General features: G+C 38.9%; 1 protein-coding gene across 2 annotated transcripts in view; it reads right to left on the bottom strand.

Annotated features, from left to right (window-relative positions):
• Positions 1–8,588, bottom strand: part of dpp9 (dipeptidyl-peptidase 9) — a 52,543-nt gene extending 43,955 nt beyond the window's left edge. For both annotated transcript variants that reach the window (XM_062999143.1, XM_062999144.1), the window contains exon 1: positions 8,461–8,588. The gene's annotated coding sequence lies outside the window, so the exon portion shown is untranslated. The remainder of the gene's footprint in view (positions 1–8,460) is intronic.
• Positions 8,589–18,485: the final 9,897 nt, after the last annotated feature.

Raw genomic sequence — 18,485 nt, 5'->3', positions numbered from 1 at the left:
CTAGAACAGGGGTGCACAACATACGGCCCGCGGGCCAGATCCGGCCCGGCAAAACTCTCGATCCGGCCCGCCAAATGAAGTGCTGATGCATTTTTAAATAAATGATGCTGTCACTTTAAATTCACCAAGTAATTCCATGAACTTGCGACTGAAAAGTAAATTATGTAAATACAAGTTACTTTAGCGGTACCATGTTTGTCCAAACCAAGTACGAGTTAAAAAATAAAAGTGGATCTGAATGGACATACAAGTATTTTTTTATTAAACGGGCCATGGCGTTTTCTCATGTCTGGTGTGCTTGCGACCACATTAATCAGTTGCTGTCAGAAAGACGCTGCAGTATCTCCCAGTGACCAAGACCTTTCTTGTAAGTACCTGATTTTATGTAACTGTATTTAGGGCTGGGCGATTTTCACGATTAATTCGGTTAATTCGAATGAACGTTTTCACACGATGTTAGAAATGTGACAATCGCGATTGTTTACATACTTTATATTTTAATTTTACATGTCAAGAGGCAGAAACTGACTAGACGCTTGCGGAATATAAATCAGGGAAAGTTTAATATCAAAAGGGCGAAAACGGTGTACAAAATCCAAAAACAGAGGATAAACAGACAGGCAGGAAACGGAAGACAACAAGGATCATACACGGTAATGGTTAGATTCAGAAATAAGGACAGCAAAGACGATCTGCAAAACTTCACAACGAGACTCAAACAGAAGAGTTTAAATAAGATGCGCATGGAACTGAACACCGCTGAACTGAATCAAAACTCCGGAGACGGTGAGTGCGATCAGGATTGGCTGACCCTGGACATGTGATAGTCACGTGACAGTCCGGGAAAGCATGGGAATTGTAGTCCATATTGTAAGACGCAGAACGTGCCCCGTCTATCCACCCCCCAGTCACAAGAGGACAAAATCAAAGATGAGCTGACTGCTTACTTGATGTCCCCTAGTGTAGATACTGATACAGACTCTAAATTATTGTTAATTATTGTTATATTGTTATTGTTATAAAGTTTGAGTTCCTTGAAAGGATAATTAGGTGGTGCTGTTACTATTTTTGCACTTCTGCAGTCTTTTAAATGAAAAAATTTTTTTCAATTGCATTATACAAAAAAACGCAATCGAGAATCGATAATACATTTGAAAATAATCGAGATTTTTTTTTTTTTTTTTTTTTTTTGCAATATCACCCAGCCCTAACTGTATTACAAATTCAAGTGGACAGGTCTGTAAAAATGAAATTTGTGGCCCTCTGGTTTAGGTGTTTATGTGAAATCGGCACTTGGTAAAAAGAAGTTGTGCACCCCTGCTCTAGAAGATGACCAACTCAAACAGCAGCAATAGATGAGCGATCGTCTCTGACTTTACATCTACAAGGTGGACCAACTAGGTAGGAGTGTCTAATAGAGTGGACAGTGAGTGGACACAGTATTTTAAAACTCCAGCAGCGCTGCTGTGTCTGATCCACTCATACCAGCACAACACACACTAACACACCACCACCATGTCAGTGTCACTGCAGTGCTGAGAATGATCCAACACCTAAATAATACCTACTCTATGGTGGTCCTGTAGGGGTCCTGACCATTGATGCAGAGAAACAGATGGACTACAGTCAGTAATTGTAGAACTACAAAGTGCTTCTATATGGTAGGTGAAGCTGATAAAATGGACAGTAAATGTAGAAACAAGGAGGTGGTTTTAATGTTATGGCTGATCGGTGTAGGCAACTTGAACATCACGTCTGCCTTGAAGGGTTTCTTCCACCAAAATATGAGACTTGGCTGCCACTAATTAACCATTTTGTCAAAGCTGTACTTTTAAATACAAATATAAATAAATAAGTGGCATTACGTAACCTTAAAAGAGAGAGAACTTTATATTTTATACCAGATCTTAAAAGCAAAAAGCTTTAACATGGTATGGTCCACACCAGAGTTTACTTGACATGAACCCTATACATTTTTATGGACCTCCTTCCCATCTCTATCTAGTCATTTCAGAATCCTGATTGAGAATCCGCCTCCGCATGCCCCCTCTGAGATGTGTCCGATGGCGCCAGTTTGGTGTGCTTGGTTTTAACGTAACTTTATTCTTTAATGAGTTATTTACAAGTTTCTTATAGCCTGCTAGTGTTCGGTTACCACACAGAGCCATATCCCATATGGAGAGCCATACTTTTCTTTAAGTGACTAACCCCCACCACCCTACTCGCGATAGGTGCCCGGTCCTGGAGATTGAATATCGCAGAGGCAATGGAAAAAGACCCTGTCCGACCTTCCCTCCATCAATCACAGCCAGTTGTATTTGTGTGGATGCCCGGCCAGGTTGGTGCCTCTGCTAAGCCTAACCATTTATGGAATAAGATACATCAGTGCATTGGACTGATCTGATCTAATACCTGTACAGAATTTTGATATTAATTAGACGACTACTGCGCATTGACTGATTGTCTGACCCATCTATTGATATTCGTATACATTAGGGCAAGAAGTCAGAATTTTATAATGAAACTGAAACACCTGGTTTTAGACCACAATAATTTATTAGTATGGTGTAGGGCCTCCTTTTGCGGCCAATACAGCGTCAATTCGTCTTGGAAATGACATATACAAGTCCTGCACAGTGGTCAGAGGGATTTTAAGCCATTCTTCTTGCAGGATAGTGGCCAGGTCACTACGTGATGCTGGTGGAGGAAAACGTTTCCTGACTCGCTTCTCCAAAACACCCCAAAGTGGCTCAATAATATTTAGATCTGGTGACTGTGCAGGCCATGGGAGATGTTCAACTTCACTTTCATGTTCATCAAACCAATCTTTCACCAGTCTTGCTGTGTGTATTGGTGCATTGTCATCCTGATACACGGCACCGCCTTCAGGATACAATGTTTGAACCATTGGATGCACATGGTCCTCCAGAATGGTTCGGTAGTCCTTGGCAGTGACGCGCCCATCTAGCACAAGTATTGGGCCAAGGGAATGCCATGATATGGCAGCCCAAACCATCGCTGATCCACCCCCATGCTTCACTCTGGGCATGCAACAGTCTGGGTGGTACGCTTCTTTGGGGCTTCTCCACACCGTAACTCTCCCGGATGTGGGGAACACAGTAAAGGTGGACTCATCAGAGAACAATACATGTTTCACATTGTCCACAGCCCAAGATTTGCGCTCCTTTGGCATTGGCACGAGTGACCAAAGGTTTGGCTATAGCAGCCCGGCCGTGTATATTGACCCTGTGGAGCTCCCGACGGACAGTTCTGGTGGAAACAGGAGAGTTAAGGTGCACATTTAATGTGGTCTAAAACCAGGTGTTTCAGTTTCATTGTCCAACCCCTGTATATATATATATACACTAACGCATTAAAATTTTAATCACGGTTAAAAAAATTAATCAAGATTAAAATTTGTAGTCTAACTATTTTTATTTGGCTGTTTGTGCCACATACATGTGTGTCTCTGTGGTAATTAACTGTATTTCAGATGAATTAGGATGTAAAGCACATGAACTGTCCGATGATAAACTACTTTTAGCGGTTTTCACTTTTTTTACGTGTTGATGAAAAGATGAATGAAATCACGCAAGCTCTGTAACGAGTATTTCTATTGGCTGCTAGAGCTGTCCATCAAAACCGGGTAGCTCCGCCTCCTCCCCCTCCGGTAAGAAGTGAAACTCTGTGTGATGTTTCATCTCTACAGTTTATTTAGCTTATTTTATCACATGGTTATAAACATGATTTATATTTGTGATGTTTGTAGTTTTCTAAAAACACATTCGTATCTGATATTTATATGGACTAAGCGTTTACATGGACTGTTTTAATTAACACTTTTTTTTATATAGCTACAGTCATTTACTTATAGATAATGTCTGTTAACTTGACTGTTTCAGGTATTTATAGGTGTTTAAATGGTAATTTAGAACAATATTTCCCAGTATTCTTTCTGCACAAACACAGTATTAAAGGTATAGATCTATGAAATAATCATATTTGTGTTTTGATGCTTTATTGATGCCTTATATTAGATCAAAACATAATGGTTGGTGCACCTGTTTTCAGTGTCAGGGTTATAAACAGGAAAAGATCCTCACTTTTGTCAGATAATGTGCTTTCTACAATGAATTTAGATTTAATAATTTTATCATATTTTATGAATGTTTTATTGGTAAACACGTTCTTGCAATAACAATGTGCATAACTTCAAATATATATATATATACTCTCTAATCATAGAATGCTTCTCTTACAGCCTTTTTGACTCTAGTAGAAGAGAAAGCTTTCTTTTACACTGGTCAAAAGATGAACCAGATAGGGCGCTCAGGTGGTGTAGCGGTCTAACATGACAGCCCACCATTGTTGATATCCCAAGTTTGAACATCAGCTCTACTACCACCCAGCTGGGTGTCTACACATACTGTCTGTGGTTTGGCGACACTGACATAATTGGCTATGTCAGAAATTGGGTGAGTCGTACTGATTCTTTATTGATGCTGCAATTGCACCCTCTGCTGGCTAGTCGACAGGGCAGACGGGGAACAATCAGTGTGATGCTACCAGAGATGTTCACAAGTCACAAAATACGAGTCCGAGTCAAGTCACGAGTCTTTAGGCTAGAGTCCGAGTCAAGTCATGAGTCTTTAGGCTAGAGTCCGAGTCGAGTCACGAGTCTTTGGGCTAGAGTCCGAGTTGAATTCACGAGTCTTTGGGCTAGAGTCCAAGTCAGGTCACGAGTCTTTAAACTAGAGTCCGAGTCGAGTCACGAGTCTTTAGGCTAGAGTCCGAGTTCCTAGTCACTGTGCAAATGAATGTAATTTCCGTAACAAGAAGGTACCAGTTAAAAGCTTAAACTGATACGTTTTGTTTTCATTGCAAAACAAAAGCACTCGATAAATCACGGCACAGCGGCCAAAATCCAAAACACAGCAAAAAAAAAATCATAACCACTGCTTACCTTAGCTTATGTTCTTCCAGATGCTATTAAATTTATAACTGTGTGTTGTCCCATTAGAAATATAATCTGTTATTCTGTAAATGTGCTTATAATTAAAAACCTCCAAACTTTTCCCGGTTGTGAAGTAAAACACTAACTCGTTAGAAAGCCAATCAAGCGTTTCATTGACAATCATCATCTGTGTGACGCAAACTGAATAAATGCAAATAACAGCATTTCTTATTAAAATTAAAATCAGAAGGTCTGATTGGTTCAGAAAGCACTCTTTCAACCATTAGCGCCAATTCTGTAGGAGCGTTTCATTCACCCCAGTTGTTCCTGTGAAGTGCACTACGTAGGGTATTCCACCATATTAAGTGAGATTCCAATCCAAAGGTAATGAAAAGTGAAGTGAAGTGAAGTATGTATAATTGTGCTCTTGTTGTTTACGAGTCATTTTTTTGCGAGTCATGAGCCGAGTCAGAGTCATTTAAAATGAGTCCGAGTCAAGTCTGAAGTCACTGTGTGTGCGACGTGTGCAATACTGATCAGAGTTAAAACAAAAAGTGTAAAAAAAAGTTTTCTAATACACGTGTTAGAAGGGTATGATCTGCAGTAGTAGGGGGGAGATAAAACTGGAAAATTGGGTATGACTAAATTAGAAAAAAAACTTAAACTGTGTAATTAGAATATTTAAAAAGACCACAGTTCTGTTGTGTAAATCTGAGCAGTGCCATCTGCCAATATCACCCACTCATAATGTAATGAGCATGAGGTGGAGCCACTGTAGATAGGGTTTTGAAATGGTATGTCCAATAAGCTCACTGTTAGCTGACCACATAAGTCTAGCTATATAGTATATAGCCAAGACAGTATGCACCACCCTTACAGGATGGTGACTCCCTATCTGACCTGTCCTCTCTTAATCATAGCCAAATGTGTCTCATCAAAAGATATGTTGTGTAGGTATCAATGGCAACATAACACTATTAAACATGATGATACGCCTACAGAAAAACTGTGACACCTTGCTAAGAGGTCACATTCAGTGCATTTAAAGAGTCTAATCAGTAAATCCTTGTCAGGCCAAGTTGAACTGGCACAAATATAGCACACACATGGGGAATGTATAGCATGGAGTTTGAAGAATGAGAAGCAGGCGATGAGTTCAAATGACTGTTCCATATAGAATATATGGATGCTTTGACAGGGAAACAAACTCAAATGCCCTAAACACTAAAATTACTCAAGACTGGATTAAGGTCTATAAAAGTAATTACTAGTCTGTTATTATATGGACCCTTATACGTTTAGGAAACCTGCCATGGGCTAAAAATGAACCACAACGGCACAATAAACTCATTATTTCTTATCATAGTTGTCCTGAAATCATTCATGTCATTTTTTAATAATGGCTTTGCAGCAACGTTCTAATATTATTAACTGGTACAGTGGTACCCTGTAACTCAACGTCAAGGGGCAATCCATAGCCTAGTGGTTAAGGTACTGGACTAATAACCATAAGGTCGCTGGTTCAAGCCCCACCACTGCCAGGTTGCTGCTGTTGGGCCCTTGAGCAAGGCCCTTAACCCTCAATTGCTCAAACTGTACACTGTAGCTGTAATGTAAGTCGCTTTGGATAAAGGCGTCTGCTGAATGCCATAAATGTAAATGCCCCCAAAGAAATTTGTACTCTTAAACTCATTTTTAAAATGAATTTATTTAATTTCAAATTAACAATGAACAACCACTTTGTTCAGCGCTCGGCTTGAGCGGTGCGGTAAAACGTCATCAAAGTGAGACGAATTTGCATTTGTGTGTACCATCAATAACCCTCAAATTCACTCTGAAAGCATCCACATGTATCTGTGTTTAGAACGACATAGAAAAACTACACCTCTCTTAATTATTACTGCTCAGTTCTGAAATTCTCTCCACTAATAAAATTCCTTGCTTGTTGTTTACGTTAAGTTTTGTGCACTGCCACACTCCATAGGAAATAACGGCACTATTTTGCCACTTCTCATGTGAATGTGCCTTTACTGAACGGAATACAGTATTCCAAAATCAGGCATCTACACGATTAAGAAGCATAAGGAAATAATAAAGAAGTAAAGCTAAAAAGTAGGTTTTATTGTATTTTTTTTTTATTGTATTTTTTTATTGAATTTTAACTGTTTACAATTGTATTTCAGTGATTTTCAGTGCATAACCTGACAACCCCTGACAAACCCTATTATTTTACATTAGCCTGAATTATATGCAGATCCACGGGACCATGGAACGCATTAACAGGTTTCCCATACATCCTTATGGGAAAAAATACCTTGAAACTCAACGTCACTCCCAGAACCAATTGATGTTGAGTTTCAAGGTACAATTGTATATATGAACATGTTTTCTACTTTTAATTTGTCTTTTTAACATTGCTTTGTAGTTATAATTATATACTTATGTTTCCAATTCTATTTTTGTGTCTAAATTAGAGGTGACTACAGAAAGTGGGAAAATATTAAATAATAACAAATGATATTAAGAAAATGTGTTGACCATTAATATTTATTGTACCAATGTAATATATTGCAAGAACAATATCCACAGAAGAATAAAATTATATTTATAGATTAGATTTAACCATTTATGTTTTGTTATTCTCACATTACAAGCTTTTATGACATTAGTATTGACATTTTAAACAAAAGCTATACTGTGCATAGCTATTATTAGCCATGACTGTGCAAGCTAAAGATGCTAGTCGGATAAGATAGCTCAAAAGTGGTAAAATATACACACAATTTATTTTTATTAAATGATATATATAAGTGCTTTAGTGATATTTAAGCTACAAGTTAAACCAAACAATAACTTTGCGAACGTTAGTATATAAAACAGCTAGCTAGACAGAGATGGCAGACGGTAGATAGCCTAACCAGGCTCTTGCTAGCGAACTAGCATTTTAATTAAAGCTAAAACAATATATTAATACAATAAATAAGCCAATTAATTAACATAAATGAATCGTGTTCGTGAAAAACAATATCCGTCAGCATGAACGTCAGTTACATTTTTCATAATATTCAGTTAATAACACTAAATTAACGTTAGCTAAGGTTAGCCATTTAGCTTGAGCTCTGTCCAAAACACTATAGAAATGACTAACAAGTGCGTACATTATTACCAAGAACGCGGGTAATAGTGCACTATTTGGCTCACTATGTACGCGGTTTGAGACACGACGCTACGCAGCGTCAGTGAACTAGAAAGCAATGAATCTATCGACATTGTTATTAAACAGTTCGTTTTTAACAAATCTGGCTAATGTAAAATGATCTGCTTTTGATGTATTATTTTCTATTATTTATATTAATAGAAAAATAGAATGATAAATGTGTTTGTTGCTGTATGAGTCAGTTTGTCCTCAATACAAACTACAGTATATAGAGGGCCCGGCACTGAAATGAAAATGTTGAGTTAACGTTAATGACTGGATCTCAGTCAGTGCTCAGTGGGTTACTTACAGGGACAGGCTTATACAGTCTCTCTCATGTGAGTTGATTTCTTTAGACGATTTTGTTGATCAATACAGAATCCATAATCATAAGCACAAAGCAACAGTGATCAAAAGCAACCGAAAACAGGAACGGACATCCCGACCATCCACATTTCCGGGAGGAACAGATTACCAAATCACCGGTTCGATGACGTCATTTTTTCTGTAATTAAAGCCCTCCTTGAATTGAACAAAACAAATTATAATAATAATACCAAAAAAAAAAACAGGACCGAATAAAACACATCAACCCAAATTATTTAGGCTGGATTAGTTATTATTTCTGCAAATATCAATAAGATCAATAAGATTACCAGATCACCGGTTCAGTGACATCATTTTTTCTGTAAATAAATTCTTCCTTGAATTGAACAAAACAAATAATAATAATAATAATTAGTAAGTAATTAAGTAAGTAAAGTTTATTTATATAGCGCTTTTCTAGGACCAAGCCACAAAGTGCTTTACAATGCGGTCAAGTATAATACAATAAAAACACAAAAATTAATAATCATAAAAGCTACACAGTGACATAAAAACATTAATACAATAGCACAAATAAAAATTATAAATGCACTTTAACTACACATACATACATATATATATACAGTGTATCACAAAAGTGAGTACACCCCTCACATTTCTGCAAATATTTCATTATATCTTTTCATGGGACAACACTATAGACATGAAACTTGGATATAACTTAGAGTAGTCAGTGTACAGCTTGTATAGCAGTGTAGATTTACTGTCTTCTGAAAATAACTCAACACACAGCCATTAATGTCTAAATAGCTGGCAACATAAGTGAGTACACCCCACAGTGAACATGTCCAAATTGTGCCCAAATGTGTCGTTGTCCCTCTCTGGTGTCATGTGTCAAGGTCCCAGGTGTAAATGGGGAGCAGGGCTGTTAAATTTGGTGTTTTGGGTACAATTCTCTCATACTGGCCACTGGATATTCAACATGGCACCTCATGGCAAAGAACTCTCTGAGGATGTGAGAAATAGAATTGTTGCTCTCCACAAAGATGGCCTGGGCTATAAGAAGATTGCTAACACCCTGAAACTGAGCTACAGCATGGTGGCCAAGGTCATACAGCGGTTTTCCAGGACAGGTTCCACTCGGAACAGGCTTCGCCAGGGTCGACCAAAGAAGTTGAGTCCACGTGTTCGGCGTCATATCCAGAGGTTGGCTTTAAAAAATAGACACATGAGTGCTGCCAGCATTGCTGCAGAGGTTGAAGACGTGGGAGGTCAGCCTGTCAGTGCTCAGACCATACGCCGCACACTGCATCAACTCGGTCTGCATGGTCGTCATCCCAGAAGGAAGCTGACGCACAAGAAAGCCCGCAAACAGTTTGCTGAAGACAAGCAGTCCAAGAACATGGATTACTGGAATGCCCTGTGGTCTGACGAGACCAAGATAAACTTGTTTGGCTCAGATGGTGTCCAGCATGTGTGGCGGCGCCCTGGTGAGAAGTACCAAGACAACTGTATCTTGCCTACAGTCAAGCATGGTGGTGGTAGCATCATGGTCTTGGGCTGCATGAGTGTTGCTGGCACTGGGGAGCTGCAGTTCATTGAGAGAAACATGAATTCCAACATGTACTGTGACATTCTGAAACAGAGCATGATCCCCTCCCTTCGAAAACTGGGCCTCATGGCAGTTTTCCAAAAGGATAACGACCCCAAACACAACCTCCAAGAGCAACTGCCTTGCTGAGGAAGCTGAAGGTAAAGGTGATGGACTAAACCCAATTGAGCACCTGTGGCGCATCCTCAAGTGGAAGGTGGAGGAATTCAAGGTGTCTAACATCCACCAGCTCCGTGATGTCATCATGGAGGAGTGGAAGAGGATTCCAGTAGCAACCTGTGCAGCTCTGGTGAATTCCATGCCCAGGAGGGTTAAGGCAGTGCTGGATAATAATGGTGGTCACACAAAATATTGACACTTTGGGCACAATTTGGACATGTTCACTGTGGGGTGTACTCACTTATGTTGCCAGCCATTTAGACATTAATGGCTGTGTGTTGAGTTATTTTCAGAAGACAGTAAATCTACACTGCTATACAAGTTGTACACTGACTACTCTAACTTATATCCAAGTTTTATTTCTATAGTGTTGTCCCATGAAAAGATATAATAAAATATTTGCAGAAATGTGAGGGGTGTACTCACTTTTGTGATACACTGTATATACACATATACATACACAAACATACACATACACTTTTCCGACGTGAGCCCCATTGCTTAAGACTCTGAAATGCTAATGAATAAAAATGTGTCTTAAGACATTTCTTGAAGGTTAATGTGGACTCAGAGAGTCTGATATCGAGTGGGAGACTATTCCATAATTTAGGAGCCTGGACAGAAAAAGCACAGTCCCCTTTCTGCCTCTGTTTGGTATGGGGCACAACCAGAAGCTCTTTATTAGATGACCTCAAAGACCTACAACTTTTGTGAGGAACCAGCAATTCACAAATATAATCACGTGCTTCCCCATGTAGAGCCTTAAAGGTAAAACCTAAAATTTTAAAATCTATCCTAAATTTTACTGGCAACCAATGAAGTGAGGCCAGCACTGGACTGATGTGGCATTCTGAACCATCTGGAGTCTTGACACAGCTCCTTGACTGAGGCAAGTATACAAAGCATTGCAGTAATCCAGTCGAGATGAAATAAAAGCATGGATGATTTTCTCTAAGTCTTGAAAAGACAAAACCTGTCTAAGCTTTGCAATATTTCTTAGCTGAAGGAAGCAAGACTGAACAAGCTTATTTATATGGCCAGAAAATTGCAAGTGAGAATCAAACACTTTTCTTGGGGAAGTGTTAATTCTTGAAACGAGAGAACCAAGGGCCATCTCCAAATCCCTGGGTATGTTGTCTAGACCAACAACTAGAACTTCGGTTTTGTCCTCATTTAATTTAAGAAAATTATAATTCATCCAATTCTTGATAGCTGCAATGCACTCAGTTAGATTGCCTAATCCACTGAATTCATTTCGCTTAACAGAGAGGTACAGTTGCATATCGTCTGCATAAAAATGAAAAGAAATATTAAAACGTCTAATTAAATTACCCAGGGAGAGCATATGTAATAAGAATAAAACAGGGCCAAGAATAGAACCCTGAGGTACCCCACAGGTAAAATCAGCCTTCAAGGACATCTTATCTCCAATGGAAACAGAACATTTCCTATTGGATAAAAATGACCGAAACCAATCCAGTGCTGATCCTGATATGCCAACCCATTCACTGAGCCTGTTTATTAGGATATCATGATCTACTGTATCAAAGGCTGCACTAAGACAAAGTAAAACCAACACTGTTATTTCCTCTGAATCTGAGTGCATTAAAATATCATTTAAGATTCTCACCAGTGCAGTTTCTGTGCTGTGCTTTTTTCGAAAACCAGACTGAAATTTTTCAAAGACATTATTTTCTTCCAGTGCATGCAGAAGTTGATCAGATACAACCTTCTCCAGGATTTTTGATAGAAAAGGAAGTTTTGAAATGGGTCTAAAGCTAGCACAATCATTTGGGTCAAGGCCTGGTTTCTTCAAAAGAGGCTGTACACTTGCCACTTTAAAACAGGTTGGTACAATGCCCGAACTAAGAGAAAGGTTCACAATGGCTAGCAAAAGAGGACCCACTGATTTCAAAACTTTTTTAAGAAAGTTAGGAGGAATCACATCAAATGAACTAGAAGATGGTTGCAGGTACTGCACGATTCCCATTAGCTCATCCATAGAAATAGGGGTAAAACAATTTAAAATATCACTGTTATAGCTGACAGGACAAATTTCCACACAATCCGAAGGAGGAAAAATATTGGCTCTAATTTCAGTGATTCTGTTTAAAAAGTACTCTAAAAACTGTTCACATCCAATGTCTGAATCTTGCCTGTTCAACTCAACACCATTAATGAGAGAATCAATGGTAGAAAACAGGAACCTTGGTCTATGCCTATTAACAGTAATTAAGTTATTAAAATATGCAGCTCTTGCATCCTTAACTTTACTGTTGTACACCACCATCAAATCCCTCATATACAGGTAGTGCACCTGAAGCTGGGACTGTTTCCATTTACGCTCCGCCTGTCTACGTTTCCTTTTGAGATCCAGAATTTCACTGTTTAACCAAGGAGATAGAGCTGTTCATTTAGATCTGGTCTTAAATGGAGCCACCTCATCTAAAACTGTTAAACATAAATCATTAAAAGCATCAGCCATAACAGTAAGATCTGCAGACTGCAATAATGGTGCAGATAAATCATTAAATATAGTTGAAAATTTTGCCGCTGTGTCTTCATAAAAAAGCCGAGAGCATATAATGTGTTTGGAATTTGCAGCTTTAGACTGAAAGACAGACTCAAAGCAAATGCATTTGTGGTCAGAAATTCCCAAATCTTCCGACCACAGAGAATTTAGACTAAGCCCTAAAGTAAAAACCAAATCCAAAGTATGTCCACGAACATGGGTTGGGCCAGACACATGTTGCACAAAATTAAAAGATTCAGCAGTATCTAAGAATTCTTTGGACCATCCACTTGCACTGTCATCTACATGCATGTTAAAATCCCCTAACAATAAAATCTTATCAAAGTCAAGTACAATGGATGACAACAATTCCGAGAATTCTAAAAGAAAATATGCATTTGTCTTAGATGGCCGATAAATTACAACACAAAGCACTGGGTTATCACTTAAAACTTTAAAAGCCAGCAGTTCAAAACTTTCAAATACCCCCAAAGACACAAGAGAACAATTTAAACTGTTTTTAAAAACAGCAGCAAGTCCACCCACACGCCCAATTAATCTTGGGCAATTAAAGCATCTATAATCTGGTGGGCACAGTCCGGAGAGCTGACAGCTCTCACCAGGCTTCATCCACGTCTCTACTATAAACATAAAATCAAGATCCTTAGAAGAAATCAAATCATTCAGCATAAAAGTCTTGTTTGAAATTGAACGAGCATTTATAAGTGCCATCTGTACAATAGAGCGATACTCCAGTTCCGACGGAACAGTTTTCCGCAAATGACTGCCTATCACACCTCTGGCTCTGAAAGCAGGCTTCACTGAAGGGATGCATTGAAGTGAGTCTGACTGTACCGCTCCCTCTCTTCTACGGCGAAGTGGGCGTACCCGGACAGGCCAGCTGAGCGCCGAAGTGTCAGGCTGAACACACCTGAGATGAATAGGACAAGATCATGTGCAGAATTCACTCCGCGTTTCCCATCCCACTCCGTGGACAGCGTTGTCATGGAGACGACGCCGCTACTAGTGTGCAAGGCAGCAGCGCTCTGATGACGTGTTTGCTGAGCGGCAGTGCGCACGGCTGACCAGAAGGATGTTACCGTTTCGTTAACCGATGCGTTACCGTTTCGAAAATAAACAAGCCCATGTGACTTTATCACATGTTTAAAAATGTGTTATTCCTTTTTAACCTTCATTTAACTGACAAAAGTACATCCCCCTTTTCCAGAAATGTTGGGACATTTGTAGGAGGGTTTGTTTCCTTTTTACGAACAATATAGGCTGTGACATCTGTATTGTACGGTGGCCGAGAAGTGCAAAACAAATTTACAAGTGCTTGGGTACCCAGTGTTTGTAAATTTGTTTTGGCATATGTAAAAGTGTTTCAGCACTTGTAAATTTGTTTTCGGCATATGTAATTTTGTTTTCTAAAACGTAAATTTGTTTTGCACTTCTCGGCCGCACATTTCTGACGGAAAGGGTAGGTACAATAAACCGGAAGTGCGTGTCGCTTACCTGCTGTCAATCAAACTGTTTCTCAGCGGTAAAGTGAACGGAGTTTGTGATGGTGACGATAAACAAGGTTTTGTCTAGTTTGTGGAAATCATTTTATCCAGTTGACCCGCTATTGTTTTTCTTGTGGAAAGTTATTAGATTGTTTGTGCAGATGTTTAGACGTGTTGTGTGCATCTCTATCTACTGTCCGCTCTTCTAAACATCTAAGGAATTCCCACAAGAACATCAAAAGCGAATTAATGAAAATAATTAACACAAAATGGACAAAACATTGTTCATTAGAGACGGAACATTTGATACCAAGGCTTTGAAGCTTGTTTCACTTTTGTAACAATGGACTCAGTGTATCGGAGCTTATATTAAAGCAGCAGGAATGTGTGGGACTGATGAAGCTTTGGTGCTGTGTGTTATCTCACTCACTATATAAGAGACAATCAAACCAGGGTTACCCACCATCCCGTGAAATACAGAATCCTTCTTTATTTGGAAACTAAATGCCGCGTTCAGTATTGAACTGATACAGGACGCGCTTTGTTCCGTAATTTTATCAATGGGAGACAGTGTGATGTGTATAAAACAGAAGGAAACTGCTGTTTAATTAATTATATTAAGTAGTGTTCACTTTTATTCTTAGTAACGCGGTGTGTGCGCAATATAACCTGTGTAATACACCGCTGTATGAGCATCGCAATGGGCAGAGTGCAGATGAAGCCTCATTTAAGCTTTTGAAGCTTTTTTCCTGATTGTGCTTACACAGTCATGAGAACAAAGGTTTTATTTATGGTGTTTAACATTTATTATTTTCATTCTTTATAATAATAAGTCAGAACCATATTTTAGGCAAAACAACGCACTCTGCCCACGGTGCTACTCATACAGCGGTGTATTACACAGGTTATATTGCGCACACACCGTTACTAAGAATAAAAGTGAACACTACTTAATTCCCACAGTAGCCGCAGTTTCCTTCTGTTTTATACACATCACACTGTCTCCCATTGATAAAAATACGGAACAAAGCGCGTCCTGTATCAGTTCAATACTGAACGCGGCATTTAGTTTCCAAATAAAGAAGGATTCTGTATTTTACGGGATGGTGGGTAACCCTGGTTTGATTGTCTCTTATACAACCCCTGGCAAAAATTATGGAATCACCACTCTTGGAAGATGTTCTGTCAATTGTTTAATTTTGTAGAAAAAAAATAAATCACAGACATGCCACAAAACTATCATTTTTCAAAATGTCAACCTTCTGGCATTAAGAAACAATAAAAAAAAGAAACAAATATAATAGTTGTGGTCAGTCACAATTGCTTTTTTTAGATCAAGTAGAGGAAAAAAATATGGAATCACTCAAATCTGAGGAAAAAATTATGGAATCACTCTGTAATTTGCAGTTTAAAAACAAAACATCTGCAGCAGATTAGATTTGCTAATTATTCTTCAGTTTAAAAAGAGTGCTTACACCTCGGAGAGCTGTTGCACAAAGCAGATTGTCATGAATCATGGTTCCAACACAAGATATGTCAGTTGAAACAAATGAGAGGATTATAAAACTCCTTCAAGAAGATAAATCATTGTGGAATGTCACAAAAGATGTTGGTTGTTCCCAGTAAGCTGTGTTTAAAATCTGGACCAAGTACAAACAAAATGGGAAGGTTGTAAAAGGGAAGCACTGGTAGACCAAGTAAGACATCAAAGCATCAAGATAGAAAACTTAAAGCAATATGTCTTGAAAACAGAAAATGCACAACAAAACAAATGAGAAACAAGTGGCCGGAAAGTGGAGTCAATGTCTGTGACTGAACTGTAAGAAATCACCTAAAAGAAATGCGATTTACATACAGAAAAGCCAAACAAAAGCCACCATTAACACCTAAAAAGAAAAGAACAAGGTTAAAGTAGGCTAAAGAAAAGCAATCGTGGACTGTGGGTGACTGGATAAAAGTGATCTTCAGTGATGAATCGCGAATCTGCATTGGGCAAGGTGATGATGCTGGAACTTTTGTTTGGTGTCTGTCCAATGAAATTTATGAAGATAACTGCCTAAAGAAAACATGTTAATTTCCACAGTTGTTGATGATATGGGCCTGCATGTCGGGTAAAGGCACAGGGGAGATGGTCTTCAATAAATGCCAAAGTCCACATTGAAATTTTGGACGCTTTTCTTATTCCATCAGTTGAAAGGATGTTTGGTGATGATGACTTCATTTTTCAAGATGATAATGCAGCTTGCCATAGGGCAAAGGACGTGAAAACTTTCCTTCAAGAAAACATATAATGTCAATGGCATGGCCTGCAAATAGTCCGGATCTCAATCCATTTGAAAATCTCTGGTGGAAATTGAAGAAAATGGTCAGACAAGGTTCCAACCTGCAAAGCTGATCTGGCAACAGCAAGAGACAGTTGAAGGCAGATTGATGAAGAATACTGTTTGTCATTAGTTAACTCCATGCCTCAGAGAGTTTAAACCAGTATAAAAGCCAGAGGTGGTGCAACAAAGTAATAATGGTGCAGTGTTTTCTAATGATTCCATAATTTTTTCCTCAGATTTGAGTGATTCCATATTTTTTTCCTCTACTTGATCTAAAAAAAAGCAATTGTGACTGACCACAACTATTATATTTGTTTCTTTTTTTATTGTTTCTTAATGCCAGAGGGTTGACAGTTTGAGAAATGATAGTTTTGTGGCATGTCTGTGATTTTTTTTTTTTCTACAAAATTAAACAATTGAAAGAACATCTTCCAAGAGTGGTGATTCCATAATTTTTGCCAGGGGTTGTATAGTGAGTGAGATAAAACACAGCACCAAAGCTTCATCAGTCCCACACATGCTGCTTTAATATAAGCTCCGATACACTGAATCCAGTGTTACAAAAGTGAAACAAGCTTCAAAGCCTCGGTATCAAATGTTCCGTCTCTAATGAACAATGTTTTGTCCATTTTGTGTTAATTATTTTCATTATTTCGCTTTTGTTGTTCTTGTGGAATTCCTTAGATGTTTAGAAGAGCGGACGGTAGATAGAGATGCACACAACACGTCTAAACATCTGCACAAACTATTTAATAACTTTCCACAAGAAAAACAATAGCGGGTCAACTGGATAAAATGATTTCCACAAACTAGACAAAACCTTGTTTATCGTTACCATCACAAACTCCGTTCACTTTACCGCTGAGAAACAGTTTGATTGACAGCAGGTAAGCGACACGTACTTCCGGTTTATTGTACCTACCCTTTCTGTCAGAAATGTGCGGCCGAGAAGTGCAAAACAAATTTACGTTTTAGAAAACAAAATTACATATGCCGAAAACAAATTTACAAGTGCTGAAACACTTTTACATATGCCAAAACAAATTTACAAACACTGGGTACCCAAGCACTTGTAAATTTGTTTTTGCTTTCGTTGTAAATTTGTTTTTGTTTTTTTGTAATTTTGTTTTCTGAAATGTAAATTTGTTTTGCACTTCTCGGCCACCGGTATTGTTCCAGTAGCCATTCACCACTTCTAGTGTGGTACGTGAAATGCCATTTGCACCTCAACCTCTCTTTAAAAAGCTTGGTGTTGTGAATCTGCATGGATCCAGGTCCATTTTATCAGCTCCACTTACCTTTTCGAAGCACTTTGTAGTTCTACAATTACTGACTATAGTCCATCTGTTTCTCTGCATGCTTTTTAAGCCTTCTTTAAGCCTTCTCTTAAGTTCTTCAATGGTCAGGACCACCACAGTGCAGGTATTATTTAGGTGGTGGATTATACTCAGCATGGCAGTGACCCTGACATGGTGGTGGTGTGTTAGTGTGTGTTGTGCTGGTATGAGTGGATCAGACACAGCAGCGCTGCTGGAGATTTCAAATACCATGTCCACTCACTGTCCACTCTATTAGACACTCATACCTAGTTGGTCCACCTTGTAGATGTAAAGTCAGAGACGATCGTTCATCTATTGCTGCTGTTTGAGGTCTTCTAGCCCTTCATCAGTGGTCGCAGGACGCTGCCCACGGGGCACTGTAGGCTGACCATTTTTGGTTGGTGGACTATTCTCAGTCCAGCAGTGACACTGAGGTGTTTAAAAACATCATCAGTTGCAGCACAACTCACACTAACATACCACCACCACTGCAGTACTGAGAATGATCCACCACCCAAATAATACCTACTCTGTGGTGGTCCTGTGGGGGTCCTGACCATTGAAGAACAGCATGAAA

Source organism: Trichomycterus rosablanca, chromosome 7, assembly GCF_030014385.1.
Source record: "Trichomycterus rosablanca isolate fTriRos1 chromosome 7, fTriRos1.hap1, whole genome shotgun sequence".
NCBI lineage: Eukaryota > Metazoa > Chordata > Actinopteri > Siluriformes > Trichomycteridae > Trichomycterus > Trichomycterus rosablanca.
This window is presented reverse-complemented; position numbering and strand designations above follow the sequence as displayed.